General features: G+C 43.9%; 1 long non-coding RNA gene across 9 annotated transcripts in view; it reads left to right on the forward strand.

Moving 5' to 3' along the window:
- LOC307181240 overlaps positions 1 to 26,187 on the forward strand; it is a 1,005,010-nt gene that overhangs the window by 324,734 nt on the left and 654,089 nt on the right. For 6 of the 9 annotated variants that reach the window (XR_013826197.1, XR_013826198.1, XR_013826199.1 and 3 more), the window contains exon 2: positions 9,319 to 9,404. The exons of the other annotated variants lie outside the window; for them this stretch is intronic. This is a non-coding gene — a long non-coding RNA (uncharacterized lncRNA). The remainder of the gene's footprint in view (positions 1 to 9,318; positions 9,405 to 26,187) is intronic. 9 annotated transcript variants of the gene reach the window in all.

Raw genomic sequence — 26,187 nt, forward strand, 5'->3', positions numbered from 1 at the left:
AGGCTCCCAGTTCTCCATGGCCTGTCCTGCCTTTCTGGATTTTACATTTTTTTCAGATGGCCCTTTTGACCGGGGGGAAGTGAGACTTCATTGTAGTGCAGATTTCCTTTGCAAGCTTGCTTGGTTGGCCAAAAAGGGCGTATGCGTTTTTTCCTGAATATATTCAAGAAAAAACGCATACGCCCTTTTTGGCCAAGTGCATCATTGTGGACGTTCTGCCTCTTTTCCTATGCTTTCAATGCAATTCCAGTCTACCTCCTGAAATCGGTTTCCTGCAATTCTGCCCCGCTTTCAAGTCCTGTTGGCAGCCTTACTTCAGTCTATTTTTGGACGATAGCTGTCATTTATAACTCTGCAGGTTTGTGAATTACAGTGCCCCTGAGCTCCTTTCTTCAACTCGCTTTCTTTTGAGCTGGCCGCAACACCGCAGGATGGCTTCAGGCCCTAATCTGGTTCTGGTACGGCACGCTGAGCCTTTGGTTATTTCCTCTTCCTGGTGGGAAATGAGAGTTAAATTTGCCCGTCCAGACACCTCCAGCTAGCCTCTCATTGGTTCTCGCTATTCCTGTTCATCTTCCGCAGAAATTGCAAACTGTGCCAAACAGGAGGTTAAAGGCGCTGACTCTCCAAGTGGGGAGAGTGTTAGTAAAGCGTCTGGAATGTTGCACCCGAGTACCAGGGTACGAAAACTGAGACATATTTGAACACGTCTCCCGATCACATGGTTGATCATACTCTGGGTTCCACATGCATGTTTTAGCTGAAGGAAGAATACCTAAAACCTGGGTAGTTGAAACCCGTGGAATGGGTACCATGCAATATGACTTCAAAGGGTCTTCATTTGCTCACCGAACCTCTCCAATCCTATCACTGCTGCGTTTATGCCCCTGTACACATGCTTGATTTTCCTTCGGAGACATAGCAATCCATAGGTTTTAAGATACTTACTAGTCAGGTACATTCTTAGGCGTTTAATATGCGGTGTTGAGTCCATTTCGTTGAGCAAGGAGTAGCTCTTTTCTATTCCATATTTGGCTTAAGGAACTTTATCTGTGCTCATTTCAATCTCTGGTTTTATGCAGCACCCCAACTCACCTTTCCCCTTAAGCAGGCATAAGTTAATTTTCTAAATTTGAGACCCTGTTCTGTTCTGTAATTCAGTTCCTGTGTAGCCACGTTTCCATTCCGTGTATTACTGATATCTTATGATGTTTCTTTTTCTGTGTGACTTATTTCAGTTAGAATCATCGTACCTGAATCCACTCATTGTGCTGCTAAGGGCCTGATGACACAGATTTCATTGCTGAGTGATATTGCTTTGTAAGTAAATACCACAACTTCTTTATCCATTTTTCACTTTCTGCGATGTTGAACTTGTACTGTAAACGAGGTTCTTGTAAACAGAGCCGTTCCAAACTTTGGGGTGGCTGTGTCTTTTTGATTTTAATTTCCCTAAGCTATAGGACCATAAGTGGAAGTGCCCTAGGTTCTGTTGCTTTGTTTTTTAGTTGTTTCAGGAAACACCATACACTTCTCCCAAGTGGTTCTTGGCAATTTACATCCCGCCCATCAGCATAACAAGGCTCCCAGTTCTCCATGGCCTGTCCTGCCTTTCTGGATTTTACACTTTTTTCAGATGGCCCTTTTGACCGGGGGGAAGTGAGACTTCATTGTAGTGCAGATTTCCTTTGCAAGCTTGCTTGGTTGGCCAAAAAGGGCGTATGCGTTTTTTCCTGAATATATTCAGGAAAAAACGCATACGCCCTTTTTGGCCAAGTGCATCATTGTGGACGTTCTGCCTCTTTTCCTATGCTTTCAATGCAATTCCAGTCTACCTCCTGAAATCGGTTTCCTGCAATTCTGCCCCGCTTTCAAGTCCTCTTGGCAGCCTTACTTCAGTGTATTTTTGGACGATAGCTGTCATTTATAACTCTGCAGGTTTGTGAATTACAGTGCCCCTGAGCTCCTTTCTTCAACTCGCTTTCTTGTGACCTGGCCGCAACACCACAGGATGGCTTCAGGCCCTAATCTGGTTCTGGCACGGCATGATGAGCCTTTGGTTAATTCCTCTTCCTGGTGGGAAATGAGAGTTAAATTTGCCCGTCCAGACACCTCCAGCTAGCCTCTCATTGGTTCTCGCTATTCCTGTTCATCTTCCGCAGAAATTGCAAACTGGGCCAAACAGGAGGTTAAAGGGACTGACTCTCCAAGTCGGGAGAGTGTTAGTAAAGCGTCTGGAATGTTGCACCCGAGTACCAGGGGAGGAAAACTGAGACATATTTGAACACGTCTCCCGTTCACATGGTTGATCATACTCTGGGTTCCACATGCATGTTTTAGCTGAAGGAAGAATACCTTAAAACTGGAGAGTTGAAACCCGTGGAATGGGTACCATGCAATATGACTTCAAAGGGTCTTCATTTGCTCACGAACCTCTCCAATCCTATCACTGCTGCGTTTATGCCCCTGTACACATGCTTGATTCTCTTTCGGAGACATAGCAATCCATAGGTTTTAAGATACTTACTAGTCAGGTGCATTCTTAGGCGTTTAATATGGGGTTTTGTGTCCATTTCGTTGAGCAAGGAGTAGCTCTTGTCTATTCCATATTTGGCTTAAGGAACTTTATCTGTGCTCATTTCAATCTCTGGTTTTATGCAGCACCCCAACTCACCTTTCCCCTTAAGCAAGCATAAGTTGGTTTGCTAAATTTGAGACCCTGTTCTGTTTTGGAATGCAGTTCCTGTGTAGCCAAGTTTTCATTCCGTGTATTAGTGATATCTTATGATGTTTCTTTTTCTGTGTGACTTATTTCAGTTAGAATCATCGTACCTGAATCCACTCATTATGCTGCCACGGGCCTGATGACATAGATTTCATTGCTGAGTGATACTGCATTGTACGTAAGTACCACAAGTTCTTTATCCTTTTTTCACTTTCTGTGATATTGAACTTGTACGGTAAACGAGGTACTTGTAAACGGAGGCATCCCAAACTTTGGGGTGGCTGTGTCTTTTTGATTTTAATTTCCCTAAGCTATAGGACCCTAAGTGGAAGTGCCCTAGGCTCTGTTGCTTTGTTTTTAGATGTTTCAGGAAACACCATACACTTCTCCCAAGTGGTTGTTGGCAATTTACATCCCGCCCATCAGCATAACAAGGCTCCCAGTTCTCCATGGCCTGTCCTGCCTTTCCGGATTTTACACTTTTTTCAGATGGCCCTTTTGACCGGGGGGAAGTGAGACTTCATTGTAGTGCAGATTTCCTTTGCAAGCTTGCTTGGTTGGCCAAAAAGGGCGTATGCGTTTTTTCCTGAATATATTCAGGAAAAAACGCATACGCCCTTTTTGGCCAAGTGCATCATTGTGGACGTTCTGCCTCTTTTCCTATGCTTTCAATGCAATTCCAGTCTACCTCCTGAAATCGGTTTCCTGCAATTCTGCCCCGCTTTCAAGTCCTCTTGGCAGCCTTACTTCAGTGTATTTTTGGACGATAGCTGTCATTTATAACTCTGCAGGTTTGTGAATTACAGTGCCCCTGAGCTCCTTTCTTCAACTCGCCTTCTTGTGTCCTGGCCGCAACACCGCAGGATAGCTTCAGGCCCTAATCTGGTTCCGGCACGGCACGCTTTGCCTTTGGTTAATTCCTCTTCCTGGTGGGAAATGAGAGTTAAATTTGCCCGTCCAGACACCTCCAGCTAGCCTCTCATTGGTTCTCGCTATTCCTGTTCATCTTCCGCAGAAATTGCAAACTGGGCCAAACAGGAGGTTAAAGGGACTGACTCTCCAAGTGGGGAGAGTGTTAGTAAAGCGTCTGGAATGTTGCACCCGAGTACCAGGGTACGAAAACTGAGACATATTTGAACACGTCTCCCAATCACATGGTTGATCATACTCTAGGTTCCACATGCATGTTTTAGCTGAAGGAACAATACCTTAAACCTGGGTAGTTGAAACCCGTGGAATGGGTACCATGCAATATGACTTCAAAGGGTCTTCATTTGCTCACGAACCTCTCCAATCCTATCACTGCTGCATTTATGCCCCTGTACACATGCTTGATTCTCTTTCGGAGACATAGCAATCCATAGGTTTTAAGATACTTACTAGTCAGGTACATTCTTAGGCGTTTAATATGCGGTGTTGAGTCCATTTCGTTGAGCAAGGAGTAGCTCTTGTCTATTCCATATTTGGCTTAAGGAACTTTATCTGTGCTCATTTCAATCTCTGGTTTTATGCAGCACCCCAACTCACCTTTCCCCTTAAGCAAGCATAAGTTGGTTTTATAAATTTGAGATCCTGTTCTGTTCTGTAATTCAGTTCCTGTGTAGCCAAGTTTACATTCCGTGTATTACTGATATCTTATGATGTTTCTTTTTCTGTGTGACTTATTTCAGTTAGAATCATCGTACCTGAATCCACTCATTATGCTGCTACGGGCCTGATGACATAGATTTCATTGCTGAGTGATACTGCATTGTACGTAAGTACCACAAGTTCTTTATCCATTTTTCACTTTCTGTGATATTGAACTTGTACGGTAAACGAGGTTCTTGTAAACAGAGGCGTCCCAAACTTTGGGGTGGCTGTGTCTTTTTGATTTTAATTTCCCTAAGCTATAGGACCATAAGTGGAAGTGCCCTAGGCTCTGTTGCTTTGTTTTTTAGATGTTTCAGGAAACACCAAACACTTCTCCCGAGTGTCTGTTGGCAATTTACATCCCGCCCATCAGCATAACAAGGCTCCCAGTTCTCCATGGCCTGTCCTGCCTTTCTGGATTTTACACTTTTTTCAGATGGCCCTTTTGACCAGGGGGAAGTGAGACTTCATTGTAGTGCAGATTTCCTTTGCAAGCTTGCTTGGTTGGCCAAAAAGGGCGTATGCGTTTTTTCCTGAATATATTCAGGAAAAAACGCATACGCCCTTTTTGGCCAAGTGCATCATTGTGGACGTTCTGCCTCTTTTCCTATGCTTTCAATGCAATTCCAGTCTACCTCCTGAAATCGGTTTCCTGCAATTCTGCCCCGCTTTCAAGTCCTCTTGGCAGCCTTACTTCAGTCTATTTTTGGACGATAGCTGTCATTTATAACTCTGCAGGTTTGTGAATTACAGTGCCCCTGAGCTCCTTTCTTCAACTCGCTTTCTTGTGACCTGGCCGCAACACCGCAGGATGTCTTCATGCCCTAATCTGGTTCCAGCACGGCACGCTGAGCCTTTGGTTAATTCCTCTTCCTGGTGGGAAATGAGAGTTAAATTTGCCCATCCAGACACCTCCAGCTAGTCTCTCATTGGTTCTCGCTATTCCTGTTCATCTTCCACAGAAATTGCAAACTGGGCCAAACAGGAGGTTAAAGGGACTGACTCTCCAAGTCGGGAGAGTGTTAGTAAAGCGTCTGGAATGTTGCACCCGAGTACCAGGGTACGAAAACTGAGACATATTTGAACACGTCTCCCGATCACATGGTTGATCATACTCTAGGTTCCACATGCATGTTTTACCTGAAGGAAGAATACCTTAAACTTGGGTAGTTGAAACCCGTGGAATGGGTACCATGCAATATGACTTCAAAGGGTCTTCATTTGCTCACGAACCTCTCCAATCCTATCACTGCTGCGTTTATGCCCCTGTACACATGCTTGATTCTCTTTCGGAGACATAGCAATCCATAGGTTTTAAGATACTTACTAGTCAGGTACATTCTTAGGCGTTTAATATGCTGTGTTGAGTCCATTTCGTTGAGCAAGGAGTAGCTCTTGTCTATTCCATATTTGGCTTAAGGAACTTTATCTGTGCTCATTTCAATCTCTGGTTTTATGCAGCACCCCAACTCACCTTTACCCTTACGCAAGCATAAGTTGGTTTTCTAAATTTGAGACCCTGTTCTGTTCTGTAATTCAGTTCCTGTGTAGCCAAGTTTACATTCCGTGTATTACTGATATCTTATGATGTTTCTTTTTCTGTGTGACTTATTTCAGTTAGAATCACCGTACACGAATCCACTCATTATGCTGCTACGGGCCTGATGACATAGATTTCATTGCTGAGTGATATTGCTTTGTACATGAGTACCACAACTTCTTTATCCATTTTTCACTTTCTGTGATATTGAACTTGTACGGTAAACGAAGTTCTTGTAAACAAAGCCGTCCCAAACTTTGGGGTGGCTGTGTCTTTTTGATTTTAATTTCCCTAAGCTATAGGACCATAAGTGGAAGTGCCCTAGGTTCTGTTGCTTTGTTTTTTAGATGTTTCAGGAAACACCATACACTTCTCCTGAGTGGTTGTTCGCAATTTACATCCCGCCCATCAGCATAACAAGGCTCCCAGTTCTCCATGGCCTGTCCTACCTTTCTGGATTTTACACTTTTTTCAGATGGCCCTTTTGACCGGGGGGAAGTGAGACTTCATTGTAGTGCAGATTTCCTTTGCAAGCTTGCTTGGTTGGCCAAAAAGGGCGTATGCGTTTTTTCCTGAATATATTCAGGAAAAAACGCATACGCCCTTTTTGGCCAAGTGCATCATTGTGGACGTTCTGCCTCTTTTCCTATGCTTTCAATGCAATTCCAGTCTACCTCCTGAAATCGGTTTCCTGCAATTCTGCTCCGCTTTCAAGTCCTCTTGGCAGCCTTACTTCAGTATATTTTTGGACGATAGCTGTCATTTATAACTCTGCAGGTTTGTGAATTACAGTGCCCCTGAGCTCCTTTCTTCAACTCGCTTTCTTTTGAGCTGGCCGCAACACCGCATGAAGGCATCATTGTGCCAATCGGTTTCCTGCAATTCTGCCCTGCTTTCAAGTCCTCTTGGCAGCCTTACTTCAGTCTATTTTTGGACGATAGCTGTCATTTATAACTCTGCTGGTTTGTGAATTGCAGTGCCCCTGAGCTCCTTTCTTCAACTCGCTTTCTTCTGACCTGGCCGCAACACCGCAGGATGGCTTCAGGCCCTAATATGGTTCCGGCCCGGCATGCTGAGCCTTTGGTTATTTCCTCTTCCTGGTGGGAAATGAGAGTTAAATTTGCCCGTCCAGACACCTCCAGCTAGTCTCTCATTGGTTCTCGCTATTCCTGTTCATCTTCCAAGAAATAGCAAACTGGGCCAAACAAGAGGTTAAAGGCGCTGACTCTCCAAGTGGGGAGAGTGTTAGTAAAGCGTCTGGAATGTTGCACCCGAGTACCAGGGTACGAAAACTGAGACATATTTGAACACGTCTCCCGTTCACATGGTTGATCATACTCTGGGTTCCACATGCATGTTTTAGCTGAAGGAAGAATACCTTAAACCTGGAGAGTTGAGACCCATGTAATGGGTACCATGCAATATGACTTCAAAGGGTCTTCATTTGCTCACCGAACCTCTCCAATCCTATCACTGCTGCGTTTATGCCCCTGTACACACGCTTGATTCTCTTTTGGAGACATAGCAATCCATAGGTTTTAAGATACTTACTAGTCAGGTACATTCTTAGGCGTTTAATATGGGGTGTTGAGTCCATTTCGTTGAGCAAGGAGTAGCTCTTGTCTATTCCATATTTGTCTTAAGGAGCTTTATCTGTGCTCATTTAAATCTCTGGTTTTATGCAGCATCCCAACTCACCTTTCCCCTTAAGCAAGCATAAGTTGGTTTTCTAAATTTGAGACCCTGTTCTGTTTTGGAATGCAGTTCCTGTGTAGCCAAGTTTACATTCTGTGTATTAGTGATATCTTATGATGTTTCCTTTTCTGTGTGACTTATTTCAGTTAGAATCATCGTACCTGAATCCACTCATTATGCTGCTACGGGCCTGATGACATAGATTTCATTGCTGAGTGATATTGCATTGTACGTACGTACCACAAGTTCTTTATCCGTTTTTCACTTTCTGTGATATTGAACTTGTACGGTAAACGAGGTTCTTGTAAACGGAGGCGTCCCAAACTTTGGGGTGGCTGTGTCTTTTTGATTTTAATTTCCCTAAGCTATGGGACCATAAGTGGAACTGCCCTAGGCTCTGTTGCTTTGTTTTTTAGATGTTTCTGGAAACACCATACACTTCTCCGGAGTGTCTGTTGGCAATTTACATACCGCCCATCAGCATAACAAGGCTCCCAGTTCTCCATGGCCTGTCCTGCCTTTCTGGATTTTACACTTTTTTCAGATGGCCCTTTTGACCGGGGGGAAGTGAGACTTCATTGTAGTGCAGATTTCCTTTGCAAGCTTGCTTGGTTGGCCAAAAAGGGCGTATGCGTTTTTTCCTGAATATATTCAGGAAAAAACGCATACGCCCTTTTTGGCCAAGTGCATCATTGTGGACGTTCTGCCTCTTTTCCTATGCTTTCAATGCAATTCCAGTCTACCTCCTGAAATCGGTTTCCTGCAATTCTGTCCCGCTTTCAAGTCCTCTTGGAAGCCTTACTTCAGTCTATTTTTGGACGATAGCTGTCATTTATAACTCTGCAGGTTTGTGAATTACAGTGCCCCTGAGCTCCTTTCTTCAACTCGCTTTCTTTTGAGCTGGCCGCAACACCGCAGGATGGCTTCAGGCCCTAATCTGGTTCCGGTACGGCACGCTGAGCCTTTGGTTATTTCCTCTTCGTGGTGGGAAATGAGAGTTAAATTTGCCCGTCCAGACACCTCCAGCTAGCCTCTCATTGGTTCTCGCTATTCCTGTTCATCTTCCGCAGAAATTGCAAACTGGGCCAAACAGGAGGTTAAAGGCGCTGACTCTCCAAGTGGGGAGAGTGTTAGTAAAGCGTCTGGAATGTTGCACCCGAGTACCAGGGGAGGAAAACTGAGACATATTTGAACACGTCTCCCGATCACATGGTTGATCATACTCTGGGTTCCACATGCATGTTTTAGCTGAAGGAAGAATACCTAAAATCTGGGTAGTTGAAACCCGTGGAATGGGTACCATGCAATATGAATTCAAAGGGTCTTCATTTGCTCACTGAACCTCTCCAATCCTATCACTGCTGCGTTTATGCCCCTGTACACATGCTTGATTCTCTTTCGGAGACATAGCAATCCATAGGTTTTAAGATACTTACTAGTCAGGTACATTCTTAGGCGTTTAAAATGCGGTGTTGAGTCCATTTCGTTGAGCAAGGAGTAGCTCTTGGCTATTCCATATTTGGCTTAAGGAACTTTATCTTTGCTCATTTCAATCCCTGGTTTTATGCAGCACCCCAACTCACCTTTCCCCTTAAGCAAGCATAAGTTGGTTTTCTAAATTTGAGACCCTGTTCTGTTCTGTAATTCAGTTCCTGTGTAGCCAAGTTTACATTCCGTGTATTAGTGATATCTTATGATGTTTCTTTTTCTGTGTGACTTATTTCAGTTAGAATCATCATACCTGATTCCACTCATTGTGCTGCTAAGGGTCTGATGACACAGATTTCATTGCTGAGTGATATTGCTTTGTAAGTAAATACCACAACTTTTTTATCCATTTTTCACTTTCTGCGATGTTGAACTTGTACTGTAAACGAGGTTCTTGTAAACAGAGCCATTCGAAACTTTGGGGTGGCTGTGTCTTTTTGATTTTAAATTCCCTATGCTATAGGACCATAAGTAGAAGTGCCCTAGGCTCTGTTGCTTTGTTTTTTAGATGTTTCAGGAAACACCATACACTTCTCCTGAGTGTTTGTTGGCAATTTACATCCCGCCCTTCAGCATAACAAGGCTCCCAGTTCTCCATGGCCTGTCCTGCCTTTCTGGATTTTACACTTTTTTCAGATGGCCCTTTTGACCGGGGGGAAGTGAGACTTCATTGTAGTGCAGATTTCCTTTGCAAGTTTGCATGGTTGGCCAAAAAGTACGTATGCGTTTTTTCCTGAATATATTCAGGAAAAGACGAATACGCCCTTTTTGGCCAAGTGCATCATTGTGGACGTTCTGCCTCTTTTCCTATGCTTTCAATGCAATTCCAGTGTACCTCCTGAAATCGGTTTCCTGCAATTCTGCCCCGCTTTCAAGTCCTCTTGGCTGCCTTACTTCGGTATATTTTTGGACGATAGCTGTCATTTATAACTCTGCAGGCTTGTGAATTACAGTGCCCCTGAGCTCTTTCTTCAACTCGCTTTCTTGTGACCTGGCCCCAACACTGCAGGATGTCTTCAGGCCCTAATCTGGTTCTGGCACGTCACGCTGAGCCTTTGGTTAATTCCTCTTCCTGGTGGGAAATGAGAGTTAAATTTGCCCATCCAGACACCTCCAGCTAGTCTCTCATTGGTTCTCGCTATTCCTGTTCATCTTCCACAGAAATTGCAAACTGGGCCAAACAGGAGGTTAAAGGGACTGACTCTCCAAGTGGGGAGAGTGTTAGTAAAGCGTCTGGAATGTTGCACCCGAGTACCAGGGTACGAAAACTGAGACATATTTGAACACGTCTCCCGATCACATGGTTGATCATACTCTAGGTTCCACATGCATGTTTTAGCTGAAGGAAGAATACCTTAAACCTTGGTAGTTGAAACCCGTGGAATGTGTACCATGCAATATGACTTCAAAGGGTCTTCATTTGCTCACCGAACCTCTCCAATCCTATCACTGCTGCGTTTATGCCCCTGTACACATGCTTGATTCTCTTTCGGAGACATAGCAATCCATAGGTTTTAAGATACTTACTAGTCAGGTACATTCTTAGGCATTTAATATGCGGTGTTGAGTCGATTTCGTTGAGCAAGGAGTAGCTCTTGTCTATTCCATATTTGGCTTAAGGAACTTTATCTGTGCTCATTTCAATCTCTGGTTTTATGCAGCACCGCAACTCACCTTTACCCTTAAGCAAGCATAAGTTGGTTTTCTAAATTTGAGACCCTGTTCTGTTCTGTAATTCAGTTCCTGTGTAGCCAAGTTTACATTCCGTGTATTACTGATATCTTATGATGTTTCTTTTCTGTGTGACTTATTTCAGTTAGAATCATCATACCTGAATCCACTCATTGTGCTGCTACGGGCCTGATGACACAGATTTCATTGCTGAGTGATATTGCTTTGTAAGTAAATACCACAACTTCTTTATCCATTTTTCACTTTCTGCGATGTTGAACTTGTACTGTAAACGAGGTTCTTGTAAACAGAGCCGATCCAAACTTTGGGGTGGCTGTGTCTTTTTGATTTTAATTTCCCTAAGCTATAGGACCATAGGTGGAAGTGCCCTAGGCTCTGTTGCTTTGTTTTTTAGATGTTTCTGGAAACACCATACACTTCTCCTGAGTGTCAGTTGGCAATTTACATCCCGCCCATCAGCATAACAAGGCTCCCAGTTCTCAATGGCCTGTTGCCTTTCTGGATTTTACACTTTTTTCAGATGGCCCTTTTGACCGGGGGGAAGTGAGCCTTAATTGTAGTGCAGATTTCCTTTGCAAGCTTGCTTGGTTGGCCAAAAAGGGCGTATGCGTCTTTTCCTGAATATATTCAGGAAAAAACGCATACGCCCTTTTTGGCCAAGTGCATCATTGTGGACGTTCTGCCTCTTTTCCTATGCTTTCAATGCAATTCCAGTCTACCTCCTGAAATCGGTTTCCTGCAATTCTGCCCTGCTTTCAAGTCCTCTTGGCAGCCTTACTTCAGTCTATTTTTGGACGATAGCTGTCATTTATAACTCTGCAGGTTTGTGAATTACAGTGCCCCTGAGCTCCTTTCTTCAACTCGCTTTCTTTTGAGCTGGCCGCAACACCGCAGGATGGCTTCAGGCCCTAATCTGGTTCCGGTACGGCACGCTGAGCCTTTGGTTATATTCTCTTCCTGGTGGGAAATGAGAGTTAAATTTGCCCGTCCAGACACCTCCAGCTAGCCTCTCATTGGTTCTCGCTATTCCTGTTCATCTTCCGCAGAAATTGCAAACTGGGCCAAACAGGAGGTTAAAGGCGCTGACTCTCCAAGTGGGGAGAGTGTTAGTAAAGCATCTGGAATGTTGCACCCGAGTACCAGGGGAGGAAAACTGAGACATATTTGAACACGTCTCCCGTTCACATGGTTGATCATACTCTGGGTTCCACATGCATGTTTTAGCTGAAGGAAGAATACCTTAAACCTGGAGAGTTGAGACCCATGTAATGGGTACCATGCAATATGACTTCAAAGGGTCTTCATTTGCTCACCGAACCTCTCCAATCCTATCACTGCTGCGTTTATGCCCCTGTACACACGCTTGATTCTCTTTTGGAGACATAGCAATCCATAGGTTTTAAGATACTTACTAGTCAGGTACATTCTTAGGCGTTTAATATGGGGTTTTGAGTCCATTTCGTTGAGCAAGGAGTAGCTCTTGTCTATTCCATATTTGGCTTAAGGAACTTTATCTGTGCTCATTTCAATCTCTGGTTTTATGCAGCACCCCAACTCACCTTTCCCCTTAAGCAAGCATAAGTTGGTTTTCTAAATTTGAGACCCTGTTCTGTTCTGTAATTCAGTTCCTGTGTAGCCAAGTTTACATTCCGTGTATTACTGATATCTTATGATGTTTCTTTTTCTGTGTGACTTATTTCAGTTAGAATCATCGTACCTGAATCCACTCATTATGCTGCTACGGGCCTGATGACATAGATTTCATTGCTGAGTGATACTGCATTGTACGTAAGTACCACAAGTTCTTTATCCATTTTTCACTTTCTGTGATATTGAACTTTTACGGTAAACGAGGTTCTTGTAAACGGAGGTGTCCCAATCTTTGGGGTGGCTGTGTCTTTTTGATTTTAATTTCCCTAAGCTATAGGACCATAAGTGGAAGTGCCCTAGGCTCTGTTGCTTTGTTTTTTAGATGTTTCAGGAAACACCGTAAATTTCTCCTGAGTGTCTGTTGGCAATTTACATCCCGCCCATCAGCATAACAAGGCTCCCTGTTCTCAATGGCCTGTTGCCTTTCTGGATTTTACACTTTTTTCAGATGGCCCTTTTGACCGGGGGGAAGTGAGACTTCATTGTAGTGCACATTTCCTTTGCAAGCTTGCTTGGTTGGCCAAAAAGGGCGTATGCGTCTTTTCCTGAATATATTCAGGAAAAAACGCATACGCCCTTTTTGGCCAAGTGCATCATTGTGGACGTTCTGCCTCTTTTCCTATGCTTTCAATGCAATTCCAGTCTACCTCCTGAAATCGGTTTCCTGCAATTCTGCCCCGCTTTCAAGTCCTCTTGGCAGCCTTACTTCAGTCTATTTTTGGACGATAGCTGTCATTTATATCTCTGCAGGTTTGTGAATTACAGTGCCCCTGAGCTCCTTTCTTCAACTCACTTTCTTGTGACCTGGCCGCAACACCGCAGGATGGCTTCAGGCCCTAATCTGGTTCCGGCACGGCATGCTGAGCCTTTGGTTAATTCCTCTTCCTGGTGGGAAATGAGAGTTAAATATGTCCGTCCAGACACCTCCAGCTAGCCTCTCATTGGTTCTCGCTATTCCTGTTCATCTTCCGCAGGAATTGCAAACTGGGCCAAACAGGAGGTTAAAGGGACTGGCTCACCAAGTCGGGAGAGTGTCAGTAAAGCGTCTGGAATGTTGCACCCGAGTACCAGGGTACGAAAACTGAGACATATTTGAACACGTCTCCCGTTCAAATGGTTGATCATACTCTGGGTTCCACATGCATGTTTTAGCTGAAGGAAGAATACCTTAAACTTGGAGAGCTGAGACCCGTGTAATGGGAACCATGCAATATGACTTCAAAGGGTCTTCATTTGCTCACCGAACCTCTCCAATCCTATCACTGCTGCGTTTATGCCCCTGTACACACGCTTGATTCTCTTTTGGAGACATAGCAATCCATAGGTTTTAAGATACTTACTAGTCAGGTACATTCTTAGGAGTTTAATATGGGGTTTTGAGTCCATTTCATTGAGCAAGGAGTAGCTCTTGTCTATTCCATATTTGGCATAAGGAACTTTATCTGTGCTCATTTCAATCTCTGGTTTTATGCAGCACCCCAACTCACCTTTCCCCTTAAGCAAGCATAAGTTGGTTGTCTAAATTTGAGACCCTGTTCTGTTTTGGAATGCAATTCCTGTGTAGCCAAGTTTACATTCCGTGTATTAGTGATATCTTATGATGTTTCATTTTCTGTGTGACTTATTTCAGTTAGAATCATCGTACCTGAATCCACTCATTATGCTGCTACGGGCCTGATGACATAGATTTCATTGCTGAGTGATACTGCATTGTACGTAAGTACCACAAGTTCTTTATCCATTTTTCACTTTCTGTGATATTGAACTTGTACGGTAAACGAGGTTCTTGTAAACGGAGGCGTCCCAAACTTTGGGGTGGCTGTGTCTTTTTGATTTTAATTTCCCTAAGCTATAGGACCATAAGTGGAAGTGCCCTAGGCTCTGTTGCTTTGTTTTTTAGATGTTTCAGGAAACACCATACACTTCTCCTGAGTGTCTGTTGGCAATTTACATCCCGCCCATCAGCATAACAAGGCTCCCAGTTCTCCATGGCCTGTCCTGCCTTTCTGGATTTTACACTTTTTTCAGATGGCCCTTTTGACCGGGGGGAAGTGAGACTTCATTGTAGTGCAGATTTCCTTTGCAAGTTTGCTTGGTTGGCCAAAAAGTGCATATGCGTTTTTTCATGAATATATTCAGGAAAAAACGCATACGCCCTTTTTGGCCAAGTGCATCATTGTGGACGTTCTGCCTCTTTTCCTATGCTTTCAATGCAATTCCAGTCTACCTCCTGAAATCGGTTTCCTGCAATTCTGCCCCGCTTTCAAGTCCTCTTGGCAGCCTTACTTCAGTCTATTTTTGGACGATAGCTGTCATTTATAACTCTGCAGGTTTGTGAATTACAGTGCCCCTGAGCTCCTTTCTTCAACTCGCTTTCTTGTGACCTGGCCGCAACACCGCAGGATGTCTTCAGGCCCTAATCTGGTTCTGGCACGGCACGCTGAGCCTTTGGTTAATTCCACTTCCTGGTGGGAAATGAGAGTTAAATTTGCCCATCCAGACACCTCCAGCTAGTCTCTCATTGGTTCTCGCTATTCCTGTTCATCTTCCGCAGAAATTTCAAACTGGGCCAAACAGGAGGTTAAAGGGACTGACTCTCCAAGTGGGGAGAGTGTTAGTAAAGCGTCTGGAATGTTGCACCCGAGGACCAGGGTACGAAAACTGAGACATATTTGAACACGTCTCCCGATCACATGGTTGATCATACTCTAGGTTCCACATGCATGTTTTAGCTGAAGGAAGAATACCTTAAACCTGGGTAGTTGAAACCCGTGGAATGGGTACCATGCAATATGACTTCAAAGGGACTTCATTTGCTCACGAACCTCTCCAATCCTATCACTGCTGCGTTGATGCCCCTGTACACATGCTTGATTCTCTTTCGGAGACATAGCAATCCATAGATTTTAAGATACTTACTAGTCAGGTACATTCTTAGGCGTTTAATATGCGGTGTTGAGTCCATTTCGTTGAGCAAGGAGTAGCTCTTGTCTATTCCATATTTGGCTTAAGGAACTTTATCTTTGCTCATTTCAATCTCTGGTTTTATGCAGCACCCCAACTCAGCTTTCCCCTTAAGCAAGCATAAGTTAGTTTTCTAAATTTGAGACCCTGTTCTGTTCTGTAATTCAGTTCCTGTGTAGCCAAGTTTACATTCCGTGTATTATTGATATCTTATGATGTTTCTTTTTCTGTGTGACTTATTTCAGTTAGAATCATCATACCTGAATCCACTCATTGTGCTGCTAAGGGCCTGATGACACAGATTTCATTGCTGAGTGATATTGCTTTGTAAGTAAATACCACAACTTGTTTATCCATTTTTCACTTTCTGCAATGTTGAACTAGTACTGTAAACGAGGTTCTTGTAAACAGAGCCGTTCCAAACTCTGGGGTGGCTGTGTCTTTTTGATTTTAATTTCCCTAAGCTATAGGACCATAAGTGGAAGTGCCCTAGGTTCTGTTGCTTTGTTTTTTAGCTGTTTCAGGAAACACCATACACTTCTCCCAAGTGTCTGTTGGCAATTTACATCCCGCCCATCAGCATAACAAGGCTCCCAGTTCTCCATGGCCTGTCCTGCCTTTCTGGATTTTACACTTTTTTCAGATGGCCCTTTTGACCGGGGGGAAGTGAGACTTCATTGTAGTGCAGATTTCCTTTGCAAGCTTTCTTGGTTGGCCAAAAAGGGCGTATGCGTTTTTTCCTGAATATATTCAGGAAAAAACGCATACGCCCTTTTTGGCCAAGTGCATCATTGTGGACGTTCTGCCTCTTTTCCTATGCTTTCAATGCAATTCCAGTCTACCTCCTGAAATCGGTTTCTTGCAATTCTGCCCCGCTTTCAAGTCCTCTTGGCAGCCTTACTTCAGTGTATTTTTGGACGATAGCTGTCATTTATAACTCTGCAGGTTTGTGAATTACAGTGCCCCTGAGCTCCTTTCTTCAACTCGCTTTCTTGTAACCTGGCCGCAACACCGCAGGATGGCTTCAGGCCCTAATCTGGTTCCGGCCTGGCATGCTGAGCCTTTGGTTAATTCCTCTTCCTGGTGGGAAATGAGAGTTAAATTTGCCCGTCCAGACACCTCCAGCTAGCCTCTCATTGGTTCTCGCTATTCCTGTTCATCTTCCGCAGAAATTGCAAACTGGGCCAAACAGGAGGTTAAAGGGACTGACTCTCCAAGTGGGGAGAGTGTTAGTAAAGCGTCTGGAATGTTGCACCCGAGTACCAGGGTACGAAAACTGAGACATATTTGAACACGTCTCCCGTTCACATGGTTGATCATACTCTGGGTTCCACATGCATGTTTTAGCTGAACGAAGAATACCTTAAACCTGGAGAATTGAAACCCTTGGAATGGGTACCATGCAATATGACTTCAAAGGGTCTTCATTTGCTCACGAACCTCTCCAATCCTATCACTGCTGCGTTTATGCCCCTGTACACATGCTTGATTCTCTTTCGGAGACATAGCAATCCATAGGTTTTAAGATACTTACTAGTCAGGTACATTCTTAGGCGTTTAATATGCGGTGTTGAGTCCATTTCGTTGAGCAAGGAGTAGCTCTTGTCTATTCCATATTTGGCTTAAGGAACTTTATCTTTGCTCATTTCAATCTCTGGTTTTATGCAGCACCCCAACTCACCTTTCCCCTTAAGCAAGCATAAGTTGGTTTTCTAAATTTGAGACCCTGTTGTGTTTTGGAATGCAGTTCCTGTGTAGCCAAGTTTACATTCCGTGTATTAGTGATATCTTATGATGTTTCTTTTTCTGTGTGACTTATTTCAGTTAGAATCATCGTACCTGAATCCACTCATGATGCTGCTAAGGGCCTGATGACATAGATTTCATTGCTGAGTGATACTGCATTGTACGTAAGTACCACAAGTTCTTTATCCATTTTTCACTTTCTGTGATATTACACTTGTACGGTAAACGAGGTTCTTGTAAACGGAGGCGTCCCAAACTTTGGGGTGGCTGTGTCTTTTTGATTTTAATTTCCCTAAGCTATAGGACCATAAGTGGAAATGCCCTAGGCTCTGTTGCTTTGTTTTTTAGATGTTTCAGGAAACACCATACACTTCTCCCGAGTGTCTGTTGGCAATTTACATCCCGCCCATCAGCATAACAAGGCTCCCAGTTCTCCATGGCCTGTCCTGCCTTTCTGGATTTTACACTTTTTTCAGATGGCCCTTTTGACCGGGGGGAAGTGAGACTTCATTGTAGTGCAGATTTCCTTTGCAAGCTTGCTTGGTTGGCCAAAAAGGGCGTATGCGTTTTTTCCTGAATATATTCAGGAAAAAACGCATACGCCCTTTTTGTCCAAGTGCATCATTGTGGACGTTCTGCCTCTTTTCCTATGCTTTCAATGCAATTCCAGTCTACCTCCTGAAATCGGTTTCCTGCAATTCTGCCCCGCTTTCAAGTCCTCTTGGCAGCCTTACTTCAGTCTATTTTTGGACGATAGCTGTCATTTATAACTCTGCAGGTTTGTGAATTACAGTGCCCCTGAGCTCCTTTCTTCAACTCGCTTTCTTGTGACCTGGCCGCAACACCGCAGGATGGCTTCAGGCCCTAATCTGGTTCCAGCACGGCATGCTGAGCCTTTGGTTAATTCCTCTTCCTGGTGGGAAATGAGAGTTAAATTTGCCCGTCCAGACACCTCCAGCTAGCCTCTCATTGGTTCTCGCTATTCCTGTTCATCTTCCACAGAAATTGCAAACTGGGCCAAACAGGAGGTTAAAGGGACTGACTCTCCAAGTCGGGAGAGTGTTAGTAAAGCGTCTGGAATGTTGCACCCGAGTACCAGGGTAGGAAAACTGAGACATATTTGAACACGTCTCCCGTTCACATGGTTGATCATACTCTGGGTTCCACATGCATGTTTTAGCTGAAGGAAGAATACCTTAAAAATGGAGAGTTGAGACCCGTGGAATGGGTACCGTGCAATATGACTTCAAAGGGTCTTCATTTGCTCACTGAACCTCTCCAATCCTATCACTGCTGCGTTTATGCCCCTGTACACACGCTTGATTCTCTTTTGGAGACATAGCAATCCATAGGTTTTAAGATACTTACTAGTCAGGTACATTCTTAGGCGTTTAATATGGGGTTTTGAGTCCATTTCGTTGAGCAAGGAGTAGCTCTTGTCTATTCCATATTTGGCTTAAGGAACTTTATCTGTGCTCATTTCAATCTCTGGTTTTATGCAGCACCCCAACTCACCTTTCCCCTTAAGCAAGCATAAGTTAGTTTTCTAAATTTGAGACCCTGTTGTGTTTTGGAATGCAGTTCCTGTGTAGCCAAGTTTACATTCCGTGTATTAGTGATATCTTATGATGTTTCTTTTTCTGTGTGACTTATTTCAGTTAGAATCATCGTACCTGAATCCACTCATGATGCTGCTAAGGGCCTGATGACATAGATTTCATTGCTGAGTGATACTGCATTGTACGTAAGTTCCACAAGTTCTTTATCCATTTTTCACTTTCTGCGATGTTGAACTTGTACTGTAAACGAGGTTCTTGTAAACAGAGCCGTTCCAAACTTTGGGGTGGCTGTGTCTTTTTCATTTTAATTTCCCTAAGCTATAGGACCATAAGTGGAAGTGCCCTAGGTTCTGTTGCTTTGCTTGTTAGTTGTTTCAGGAAACACCATACACTTCTCCCAAGTGGTTCTTGGCAATTTACATCCCGCCCATCAGCATAACAAGGCTCCCAGTTCTCCATGGCCTGTCCTGCCTTTCTGGATTTTACACTTTTTTCAGATGGCCCTTTTGACCGGGGGGAAGTGAGACTTCATTGTAGTGCAGATTTCCTTTGCAAGCTTGCTTGGTTGGCCAAAAAGGGCGTATGCGTTTTTTCCTGAATATATTCAGGAAAAAACGCATACGCCCTTTTTGGCCAAGTGCATCATTGTGGACGTTCTGCCTCTTTTCCTATGCTTTCAATGCAATTCCAGTCTACCTCCTGAAATCGGTTTCCTGCAATTCTGCCCCGCTTTCAAGTCCTCTTGGCAGCCTTACTTCAGTCTATTTTTGGACGATAGCTGTCATTTATAACTCTGCAGGTTTGTGAATTACAGTGCCCCTGAGCTCCTTTCTTCAACTCGCTTTCTTTTGAGCTGGCCGCAACACCGCAGGATGGCTTCAGGCCCTAATCTGGTTCCGGCACGGCACGCTGAGCCTTTGGTTATTTCCTCTTCCTGGTGGGAAATGAGAGTTAAATTTGCCCGTCCAGACACCTCCAGCTAGCCTCTCATTGGTTCTCGCTATTCCTGTTCATATTCCGCAGAAATTGCAAACTGGGCCAAACAGGAGGTTAAAGGCACTGACTCTCCAAGTCGGGAGAGTGTTAGTAAAGCGTCTGGAATGTTGCACCCGAGTACCAGGGGAGGAAAACTGAGACATATTTGAATACGTCTCCCGTTCACATGGTTGATCATACTCTGGGTTCCACATGCATGTTTTAGCTGAAGGAAGAATACCTTAAACCTGGAGAGTTGAGACCCGTGTAATGGGTACCATGCAATATGACTTCAAAGGGTCTTCATATGCTCACCGAACCTCTCCAATCCTATCACTGCTGCGTTTATGCCCCTGTACACATGCTTGATTCTCTTTCGGAGACATAGCAATTCATAGGTTTTAAGATACTTACTAGTCAGGTACATTCTTAGGCGTTTAATATGGGGTGTTGAGTCCATTTCGTTGAGCAAGGAGTAGCTCTTGTCTATTCCATATTTGGCTTAAGGAACTTTATCTGTGCTCATTTCAATCTCTGGTTTTATGCAGCACCCCAACTCACCTTTACCCTTAAGGAAGCATAAGTTGGTTTTCTAAATTTGAGACCCTGTTCTGTTCTGTAATTCAGTTCCTGTGTAGCCAAGTTTATATTCCGTGTATTACTGATATGTTATGATGTTTCTTTTTCTGTGTGACTTATTTCAGTTAGAATCATCATACCTGAATCCACTCATTGTGCTGCTAAGGGCCTGATGACACAGATTTCATTGCTGAGTGATATTGCTTTGTAAGTAAATACCACAACTTCTTTATCCATTTTTCACTTTCTGCGATGTTGAACTTGTACTGTAAACGAGGTTCTTGTAAACAGAGCCAATCCAAACTTTGGGGTGGCTGTGTCTTTTTGATTTTAATTTCCCTAAGCTATAGGACCATAAGTGGAAGTGCCCTAGGTTCTGTTGCTTTGTTTTTTAGATGTTTCAGGAAACACCATACACTTCTCCGGAGTGGTTGTTGGCAATTTACATCCCGCCCATCAGCATAACAAGGCTCCCAGTTCTCCATGGCCTGTCCTGCCTTTCTGGATTTTACACTTTTTTCAGATGGTCCTTTTGACCGGGGGGAAGTGAGACTTCATTGTAGTGCAGATTTCCTTTGCAAGCTTGCTTGGTTGGCCAAAAAGGGCGTATGCGTTTTTTCCTGAATATATTCAGGAAAAAACGCATACGCCCTATTTGGCCAAGTGCATCATTGTGGACGTTCTGCCTCTTTTCCTATGCTTTCAATGCAATTCCAGTCTACCTCCTGAAATCGGTTTCCTGCAATTCTGCCCCGCTTTCAAGTCCTCTTGGCAGCCTTACTTCAGTCTATTTTTGGATGATAGCTGTCATTTATAACTCTGCAGGTTTGTGAATTACAGTGCCCCTGAGCTCCTTTCTTCAACTCGCTTTCTTTTGAGCTGGCCGCAACACCGCAGGATGGCTTCAGGCCCTAATCTGGTTCCGGCACGGCACGCTGAGCCTTTGGTTATTTCCTCTTCCTGGTGGGAAATGAGAGTTAAATTTGCCCGTCCAGACACCTCCAGCTAGCCTCTCATTGGTTCTCGCTATTCCTGTTCATCTTCCGCAGAAATTGCAAACTGGGCCAAACAGGAGGTTAAAGGGACTGACTCTCCAAGTCGGGAGAGTGTTAGTAAAGCGTCTGGAATGTTGCACCCGAGTACCAGGGTACGAAAACTGAGACATATTTGAACACGTCTCCCGATCACATGGTTGATCATACTCTAGGTGCAACATGCATGTTTTAGCTGAAGGAAGAATACCTTAAACCTGCGTAGTTGAAACCCGTGGAATGGGTACCATGCAATATGACTTCAAAGGGTCTTCATTTGCTCACCGAACCTCTCCAATCCTATCACTGCTGCGTTTATGCCCCTGTACACACGCTTGATTCTCTTTTGGAGACATAGCAATCCATAGGTTTTAAGATACTTACTAGTCAGGTACATTCTTAGGCGTTTAATATGGGGTTTTGAGTCCATTTCGTTGAGCAAGGAGTAGCTCTTGTCTATTCCATATTTGGCTTAAGGAACTTTATCTGTGCTCATTTCAATCTCTGGTTTTATGCAGCACCCCAACTCACCTTTACCCTTAAGCAAGCATAAGTTGGTTTTCTAAATTTGAGACCCTGTTCTGTTTTGGAATGCAGTTCCTGTGTAGCCAAGTTTACATTCCGTGTATTAGTGATATCTTATGATGTTTCTTTTTCTGTGTGACTTATTTCAGTTAGAATCATCATACCTGAATCCACTCATTGTGCTGCTAAGGGCCTGATGACACAGATTTCATTGCTGAGTGATATTGCTTTGTAAGTAAATACCACAACTTCTTTATCCATTTTTCACTTTCTGCGATGTTGAACTTGTACTGTAAACGAGGTTCTTGTAAACAGAGCCGTTCCAAACTTTGGGGTGGCTGTGTCTTTTTCATTTTAATTTCCCTAAGCTATAGGACCATAAGTGGAAGTGCCCTAGGTTCTGTTGCTTTGTTTTTTAGTTGTTTCAGGAAACACCATACACTTCTCCCAAGTGGTTCTTGGCAATTTTCATCCCGCCCATCAGCATAACAAGGCTCCCAGTTCTCCATGGCCTGTCCTGCCTTTCTGGATTTTACACTTTTTTCAGATGGCCCTTTTGACTGGGGGGAAGTGAGACTTCATTGTAGTGCAGATTTCCTTTGCAAGCTTGCTTGGTTGGCCAAAAAGGGCGTATGCGTTTTTTCCTGAATATATTCAGGAAAAAACGCATACGCCCTTTTTGGCCAAGTGCATCATTGTGGACGTTCTGCCTCTTTTCCTATGCTTTCAATGCAATTCCAGTCTACCTCCTGAAATCGGTTTCCTGCAATTCTGCCCCGCTTTCAAGTCCTCTTGGCAGCCTTACTTCAGTCTATTTTTGGACGATAGCTGTCATTTATAACTCTGCAGGTTTGTGAATTACAGTGCCCCTGAGCTCCTTTCTTCAACTCGCTTTCTTGTGACCTGGCCGCAACACCGCAGGATGGCTTCAGGCCCTAATCTGGTTCCGGCATGGCACGCTGAGCCTTTGGTTATTTCCTCTTCCTGGTGGGAAATGAGAGTTAAATTTGCCCGTCCAGACACCTCCAGCTAGCCTCTCATTGGTTCTCGCTATTCCTGTACATCTTCCGCAGAAATTGCAAACTGGGCCAAACAGGAGGTTAAAGGGACTGACTCTCCAAGTCGGGAGAGTGTTAGTAAAGCGTCTGGAATGTTGCACCCGAGTACCAGGGTACGAAAACTGAGACATATTTGAACACGTCTCCCGATCACATGGTTGATCATACTCTAGGTGCAACATGCATGTTTTAGCTGAAGGAAGAATACCTTAAACCTGCGTAGTTGAAACCCGTGGAATGGGTACCATGCAATATGACTTCAAAGGGTCTTCATTTGCTCACCGAACCTCTCCAATCCTATCACTGCTGCGTTTATGCCCCTGTACACACGCTTGATTCTCTTTTGGAGACATAGCAATCCATAGGTTTTAAGATACTTACTAGTCAGGTACATTCTTAGGCGTTTAATATGGGGTTTTGAGTCCATTTCGTTGAGCAAGGAGTAGCTCTTGTCTATTCCATATTTGGCTTAAGGAACTTTATCTGTGCTCATTTCAATCTCTGGTTTTATGCAGCACCCCAACTCACCTTTCCCCTTAAGCAAGCATAAGTTGGTTTTCTAAATTTGAGACCCTGTTCTGTTTTGGAATGCAGTTCCTGTGTAGCCAAGTTTACATTCCGTGTATTAGTGATATCTTATGATGTTTCTTTTTCTGTGTGACTTATTTCAGTTAGAATCATCATACCTGAATCCACTCATTGTGCTGCTAAGGGCCTGATGACACAGATTTCATTGCTGAGTGATATTGCTTTGTAAGTAAATACCACAACTTCTTTATCCATTTTTCACTTTCTGCGATGTTGAACTTGTACTGTAAACGAGGTTCTTGTAAACAGAGCCGTTCCAAACTTTGGGGTGGCTGTGTCTTTTTCATTTTAATTTCCCTAAGCTATAGGACCATAAGTGGAAGTGCCCTAGGTTCTGTTGCTTTGTTTTTTAGTTGTTTCAGGAAACACCATACACTTCTCCCAAGTGGTTCTTGGCAATTTTCATCCCGCCCATCAGCATAACAAGGCTCCCAGTTCTCCATGGCCTGTCCTGCCTTTCTGGATTTTACACTTTTTTCAGATGGCCCTTTTGACTGGGGGGAAGTGAGACTTCATTGTAGTGCAGATTTCCTTTGCAAGCTTGCTTGGTTGGCCAAAAAGGGCGTATGCGTTTTTTACTGAATATATTCAGGAAAAAACGCATACGCCCTTTTTGGCCAAGTGCATCATTGTGGACGTTCTGCCTCTTTTCCTATGCTTTCAATGCAATTCCAGTCTACCTCCTGAAATCGGTTTCCTGCAATTCTGCCCCGCTTTCAAGTCCTCTTGGCAGCCTTACTTCAGTCTATTTTTGGACGATAGCTGTCATTTATAACTCTGCAGGTTTGTGAATTACAGTGCCCCTGAGCTCCTTTCTTCAACTCGCTTTCTTGTGACCTGGCCGCAACACCGCAGGATGGCTTCAGGCCCTAATCTGTTTCCGGCCCGGCATGCTGAGCCTTTGGTTAATTCCTCTTCCTGGTGGGAAATGAGAGTTGAATTTGCCCGTCCAGACACCTCCAGCTAGCCTCTCATTGGTTCTCGCTATTCCTGTTCATCTTCCGCAGAAATTGCAAACTGGGCCAAACAGGAGGTTAAAGGGACTGACTCCCCAAGTCGGGAGAGTGTTAGTAAAGCGTCTGGAATGTTGCACCCGAGTACCAGGGGAGGAAAACTGAGACATATTTGAACACGTCTCCCGTTCACATGGTTGATCATACTCTGGGTTCCACATGCATGTTTTAACTGAAGGAAGAATACCTTAAACCTGGAGAGTTGAGACCCGTGTAATGGGTACCATGCAATATGACTTCAAAGGGTCTTCATTTGCTCACCGAACATCTCCAATCCTATCACTGCTGCGTTTATGCCCCTGTACACACGCTTGATTCTCTTTTGGAGACATAGCAATCCATAGGTTTTAAGATACTTACTAGTCAGGTACATTCTTAGGCGTTTAATATGGGGTTTTGAGTCCATTTCGTTGAGCAAGGAGTAGCTCTTGTCTATTCCATATTTGGCTTAAGGAACTTTATCTGTGCTCATTTCAATCTCTGGTTTTATGCAGCACCCCAACTCACCTTTCCCCTTAAGCAAGCATAAGTTGGTTTTCTAAATTTGAGACCCTGTTCTGTTTTGGAATGCAGTTCCTGTGTAGCCAAGTTTACATTCCGTGTATTAGTGATATCTTATGATGTTTCTTTTTCTGTGTGACTTATTTCAGTTAGAATCATCATACCTGAATCCACTCATTGTGCTGCTAAGGGCCTGATGACACAGATTTCATTGCTGAGTGATATTGCTTTGTAAGTAAATACCACAAGTTCTTTATCCATTTTTCACTTTCTGCGATGTTGAACTTGTACTGTAAACGAGGTTCTTGTAAACAGAGCCGTTCCAAACTTTGGGGTGGCTGTGTCTTTTTCATTTTAATTTCCCTAAGCTATAGGACCATAAGTGGAAGTGCCCTAGGTTCTGTTGCTTTGTTTTTTAGATGTTTCAGGAAACACCATACACTTCTCCCGAGTGTCTGTTGGCAATTTACATCCCGCCCATCAGCATAACAAGGCTCCCAGTTCTCCATGGCCTGTCCTGCCTTTCTGGATTTTACACTTTTTTCACATGGCCCTTTTCACCGGGGGGAAGTGAGACTTCATTGTAGTGCAGATTTCCTTTGCAAGCTTGCTTGGTTGGCCAAAAAGGGCGTATGCGTTTTTTCCTGAATATATTCAGGAAAAAACGCATACGCCCTTTTTGGCCAAGTGCATCATTGTGGACGTTCTGCCTCTTTTCCTATGCTTTCAATGCAATTCCAGTCTACCTCCTGAAATCGGTTTCCTGCAATTCTGCCCCGCTTTCAAGTCCTCTTGGCAGCCTTACTTCAGTCTATTTTTGGACGATAGCTGTCATTTATAACACTGCAGTTTTGTGAATTACAGTGCCCCTGAGCTCCTTTCTTCAACTCGCTTTCTTGTGACCTGGCCGCAACACCGCAGGATGGCTTCAGGCCCTAATCTGGTTCTGGCACGGCACGCTGAGCCTTTGCTTATTTCCTCTTCCTGGTGGGAAATGAGAGTTAAATTTGCCCGTCCAGACACCTCCAGCTAGTCTCTCATTGGTTCTCGCTATTCCTGTTCATCTTCCGCAGAAATTACAAACTGGGCCAAACAGGAGGTTAAAGGCGCTGACTCTCCAAGTGGGGAGAGTGTTAGTAAAGCGTCTGGAATGTTGCACGCGAGTACCAGTGGAGGAAAGCTGAGCCATATTTGAACACGTCTCCCGTTCACATGGTTGATCATAC

Source organism: Stenella coeruleoalba (assembly GCF_951394435.1).
Source record: "Stenella coeruleoalba genome assembly, contig: scaffold_84, whole genome shotgun sequence".
NCBI classification, from domain to species: Eukaryota; Metazoa; Chordata; class Mammalia; order Artiodactyla; family Delphinidae; genus Stenella; species Stenella coeruleoalba.